The following is a 6000-nucleotide window of genomic DNA, read 5'->3' as shown; positions in this document are numbered from 1 at the left end:
AGTGGAGTATAGCTAACGGCGAGTACCAAGTGTCGTATTCCCCAAAGAACGTGTGAACCTAAATCTACTCAATCTTCTCTGTTATCTAATCACAGAAAATAATTGGTGTTAATGAATAATTCCTAAATTAACTAATAGCTACTCTAATTGTTGTCGAACTACGTATACTGGGGAATGATTAATTCAAGTAAAGGAATAACCCTTTGGGAACTCTTGTCTCTAAGGAATGGAAACTAAGGGTGGAATTGATTGATTGAATCCAATTTCCGTGGGAAAATCTCTACACAATTAATGCCTTTCTCAAGGACACTAACATCTTAACTTAGATTAATTAGGTTGAAATCTCTTCCTAACTCTAATTACCCAAATTAGTATTATGTACCATTTAACACTATTGAGAGTTGTTAATTCTCAATCCGGTAGAACGAACACCCTATCTCTAGGCGAATTCAATTCTAGGTTGCAAAGGACAATCCAAACCTAAACGTCTTTCTCAAGATCATTCAAATTTCAAAAATCATTCAACAAGATATGAAGAACAAATCAATAAATACTTCCATTACAAACCAATATTGACAATCAATACATTCAATTCAAAATTGAAGTACAAAAATCCCTAGATAAAGAACCCCAATGGGTTAATAAGTTTAGCTAATCATGTTCATAATCACAACTAACAAGAATTCAATTACAAAAAAATGAGTAAAGGTAAAAGAACCCGAATACACCCTTGGATGAGAGTAAATAGCTCCAATTCCTCGTGCCCAATTTTGGATCGATTCTTGTTCCTCTTACTCTGATTGAAACCAATCGACAATCCTCGCCAATCTTTGATCTTCAAAGAGAATCCAAGTGAAACCTTGATCCAAGTCTCTTTTTCTCTTAATTTCAACTCAGGAAACCCTTAGATAGAGAAAAAGATGAGTTTTGGACGTTCTAAACCTAGTTGCCCCCCTTTTTCTCTTTTCTTTCATTTTAAATGAATTTGACCAGCTGCCATGAACATGGCCATGTTGATGCCCGTGTTCCCAACACGTTCTGGTGTTGATGCCCGTGTTACTCTCTGTGGACGTGCTCCCTAAAAACCTTTTTTCCTTTGATGTTTGTTGCATCCAACCCGGCCGTGTTGGTGGCTGTGTTGGGAACACGGCCAGTGTTGAATCCAACACGGCCGTGTTAACCTTCCTGATGGGCATACTTAGCTTGTTTCGGCAGCTTGGATGTCCAATTATGCTCCAATTCTTCCCTTTATCATACTTTGACTTCTTTTGGACCTAATGCACACAAACAGACACATAGGGTGAGTGTTAGGACTAATTCACATCCAAATATACATAAAATCAATCTTAAAATCCCCATTTAGATGTATGTATTTTATGCACATCACAGGCTGATGTGTGCTAAGTCAAGCAAGACTATGACCTAAGGCAGTGTACCTATCAGTGGAGTATAGCTAACGGTGAGTACCAAGTGTCGTATTCCCCAAAGAAAGTGTGAACCTAAATCTACTCAATCTTCTCTGTTATCTAATCACAGAACATAAATGGTGTTGATGAATAATTTCTAAATTAAATAACGGCTACTCTAATTATTGTCGAACTACGTATACTAGGGAATGATTAATTCAAGTAAAAGAATAACCCTTTGGGAATTCTTGTCTCTAAGGAATGGAAACTAACGGTGGAATTGATTGATTGAATCCAATTTCCATGGGAAAGTCTCTACACAATTATTGCCTTTCTCAAGGACACTAACATCTTAACTTAGATTAATTAGGTTGAAATCTCTTCCTAACTCTAATTACCCAAATTAGCATTATGTACCATTTAACACTATTGAGAGTTGTTAATTCTCAATCCGGTAGAACGAAAACCCTATCTCTAGGTGAATTCAATTCGAGGTTGCAAAGGACAATCCAAACCTAAACGTCTTTCTCAAGATCATTCAAATTTCAAAAATCATTCAACAAGATATGAACAACAAATCAATAAATACTTCCATTGCAAACCAATATTGACAATCAATACATTCAATTCAAAATTGAAGTACAAAAATCCCTAGATAAAGAACCCCAATGGGTTAATAAGCTTAGCTAATCATGTTCATAATCACAACCAATAAGAATTCAATTACAAAAAAATGAGTAAAGGTAGAGGAACCCGAATACACCCTTGGATGAGAGTGAACAGCTCCAATTCCTCATGCCCAATTTTGGATCGATTCTTGTTCCTCTTACTCGGATTGAAACCAATCGACAATCCTCGCCAATCTTTGATCTTCGAAGAGAATCCAAGTGAAACCTTGATCCAAGTTTCCTTTCTTCTTAGTTTCAACTCAGAAAACCCTTAGACAGGGAAAAAGATGAGTTTTGGACGTTCTAACCCTAGCTGCCTTCCTTTCTTTCCTCTCTTCGTTCTTTTAATTAATACCCCTTGTCGCCTCAAACACGGCCGTGTCCCTGGACGTGTTAAGGACACGCGCTGGTGTTCCTAGCCGTGTTACTCTCTGTGGTCGTGCTCTATAAGATGTACTTCTTCTTTGATGTCCAACACGGTCATGTTTGGTCCCATGTTGGTAACACGGCTTGTGTTTGTGACCGTGTTGAGAACACGGCCAGTGTTGAGACTAACACGGCCATGTTCAGCTTCCTCATGCTCGTACTTAGCTCGTTTCGGCAGCTTTGACGTCCAATTATGCTCCAATTCTTTCCTTTTTCATTCTTTGACTTCTTTTGGACCTAATGCACACAAACATACGCATAGGGTGAGTGTTGGTACCAATTCACATCCAAATATCCATAAAATCGATCTTAAAAACCCCATTTAGATGTGTGTATTTTACGCACATCAAATAACCCCACACTTAGCTCATTGCTTGTCCTCAAGCAATCAAAGGTAAAATAAGGAAAATAAACCACTAAGAAACAACACTTAAACCGGCCGGACAAACTAAAAAGCTCCTGCACATATCCTTAACAAGTGTAAGTCAAACAGAAAGAAACGAAGTAATCAATTCAAGTATCACAACCAAGATGCTATTGATTCATAAAATACTATCTCAACAAAATTATTTAGAACCAACTCCTCACCAGATTCACTCTAAATCACTCAAAGTGTTTAAAGGGGTAGTGTTTAATCGCTCAATGCATCAACTACTGCCTTACTTACTATATGCTTGCTCTTAAATCCTGCTCCTACCACTTATGGAGAGTCAACAACCATGTCAAGAGGTCTTTATAAGGGTTGTAATGGGGATTAGGTAGGGGTAGGTAAATTTAGTCAGAGTTGAACCTATGGTGTTCTACAATGAAATACATGACATGCACACAAGCCATAAAAATTATAAGGGATAAACAATGAACAGTAGTCCAAGGTGGGATATAAGAATCAAGTCAAAATGTTTAGCTCACTTACTTTCTTTCTTTTCATCACCTTTCCCTCTTATTCTTCTATTTCTATATTTTTCTTCTTTCTTTTTTTTTCTTTTCTTTTTCTTTTTTTTCATAAGGGAAGAACATTCACATAATAGATTGAATTTCTTTTTGGATTGAAGTAAGCTGCTACAAGATTCCAAAGCTATTCCCAAGACAAAAATTCCCAATAAAAACAACTCATGTGCAAAATCATAACCCAAAGCAGAATAAAACTAAGTGGTAATGGAATATGATACAAGAAATGGTGAAAGAAGGGGTTATCTACAGAATCAATAAAAAAATGAAGGCTATTTGGCTAGAATGAAAAACCTAAGTGCCTCTATCATACCAAAGTATTAAACTCTCCTTGTGGCCCACATAAGCATTACCGAGCAAGTTCTAAAAGTAAAGATAGTAATCGGCACTCTCAACAAGAAATAAATACAAGCATATAAAGTGTATGCTTACAATTTAGGCTCAATTTCTCACAAGTGTGCTTTTTGAGTAGGTTCCAAACAAAAATCATTAAAACAGAATTAAATAAACCAAAGCAACTTAGTGCAAAACTCAAACTAATTATCTTACATTCTTCCGCAAGACTCAACACTATCAGTTTTACCCGATCATATGGACATAAACAGGATTTCAAAAGCAAGTCAACAGTAAGAGCATCGAAACAAAGTGAAAAATTTTCAAAATTTAAAAAACAAATTGCACAAACAATAAACAAATAACTGAGATGGAATAAATGAAATGCAATATATACACTAGAAAAGGATTTGAATTTGATATACAAAATAATAGAACATGAAAGCAAGTATATATTGATATCACCACCCCACACTTGAAGGACACACTGTCCTCAGTGTACCAAATATATGAAATGAAAAAGGAAAAAGAAACTAATACTGCCCTGATTATGGCTCCGGAGTGAAAAGAGGTGCATCACAGTATATCGGCCGGGTCTGTGGTGGAGGAGTGGGCTGCTCTCGAGGATCGTAAGTAGTGTCACAGTGAGCTGGTGGATCGCAGGAGCGGCGTCAATAGGAGGCTCGTCAGCTGTGTTGAAGGGTGCTCGGTCGGAGAGGAAGGGCCGGTAGATCATCCGCTAGAGGGATGTCAAAATGGCTCGCTCTGGAACCCGGCCTGTGGATGTGCAGTGCAAAGTCTCAGAGCAAAAATATCATTGGCCATAGAGTCCTCTAACCTACCTCCCTGCCTCAATTAGGGCCTCAAGCATAGCCCTCTGCCTCTCAAACTGAGCCATCATCCGGCTTTGAAACTCACCGACGCTATAAAAGGTCCTATTGAAAAGCCTCTTGTCGAATGAAATGCTGCCGCTCCTCGCCAACCTCGCACTCTAAGTCGCAGCTCTCTAAACTCAATTGGGAGACTCCTAAAACAAATTTCAAGAAGACCCGTATGAGCCAAGTAGACGGTCTGGAGGAAGACTTGAATATCAAAAGAAGGTGGGACATCCTGTGTACCATGGGCTCGCAAGGTAGTCGCTCTCTCCGAAAGGTCGCCAAGAGAGCATTCCTCGGGCCTATACTCTAGTCCTAGCGGACCGCCTACGAGTCACCATCCCCATACTAACCATCCTGGGAAGTCCCAACATTTCCATCACCCCCACCGCCAAATGTGGTATCGCTTCCTCCAAAACTCCTAAGCTCCTAGCCAAATGAGTAATGTAAGTCCCAAAATAGAAAAATACCTTCTTTGAGTTGTTACAGAAGGCACTGACCGTCTGGCCAATAAGTACCCCATGTCGACAGACCGTGCCGGTGCATGCCGTAAAGTATAAACAGTCCTACCGGGTAACTACACCACCACTATATCCCCCGCCGATGGTCCTAGCCAAAGAATGCATGCAAGTACCGCAGCCCTCGTGCAAGTTAGACGCCTTGACTGGCCGGCACCAGAACCCTCAGTGTCATCGGAAATCTCAGCCCACATCTACGGATATGACACACCGTGCATGTGTATACAAATGATCAGAACCTCCCTACCGTGATCCTCCTCACCACGTGCCTAAGTGTACCCCAAACTATTGTACACTCATCATGAAAGTCCGCTTTGCTAGTCCGAAACTGATCGCATCCGGTTGTTGGAAGTCCCGCAACTAGCTTTGCAGGAAAGAAAGTGCTGGCAAACTCCACAAATAACTCCCTATATGTTGGTTCAACAATGTCAAAGAAATGTTGAAATGGGGCGCCTCAAGATACTCCATGACTACACCGCAAGTTCGATGGTCTCCAAGTCGGCCGGCCTATCCCACGCCCATTTCCCAAATCTTTGTGCCTCATCGATTGATATCTCCCGCTCAAAGGTGGGCTACCCTTGGAAAAGTAAGAATTGATGGCGCTACGGTGGTCTAATTTGGCCCCGAACTAGTTTGCAAATACCGACGATCGGGGAGGAAGAGGAACCATCGGTCCGCCTCCTCTTGTAAACTCCTGATTCTCGTCTAGTGGACATGGTACCTGAAAAGGAAACTTTTAGTACTAAGGATCAACAAAATTCTGGCAACATAACGGCATAAAATGAACAAACCAAATGATTTAAGTCGATAAAATTAAACTGCTCAA

This window comes from Ricinus communis, chromosome 1 (genome assembly GCF_019578655.1).
Source record: "Ricinus communis isolate WT05 ecotype wild-type chromosome 1, ASM1957865v1, whole genome shotgun sequence".
NCBI lineage: Eukaryota > Viridiplantae > Streptophyta > Magnoliopsida > Malpighiales > Euphorbiaceae > Ricinus > Ricinus communis.
The sequence above is the reverse complement of the archived record's forward strand: the minus strand, read 5'-3'. Positions refer to the sequence as shown.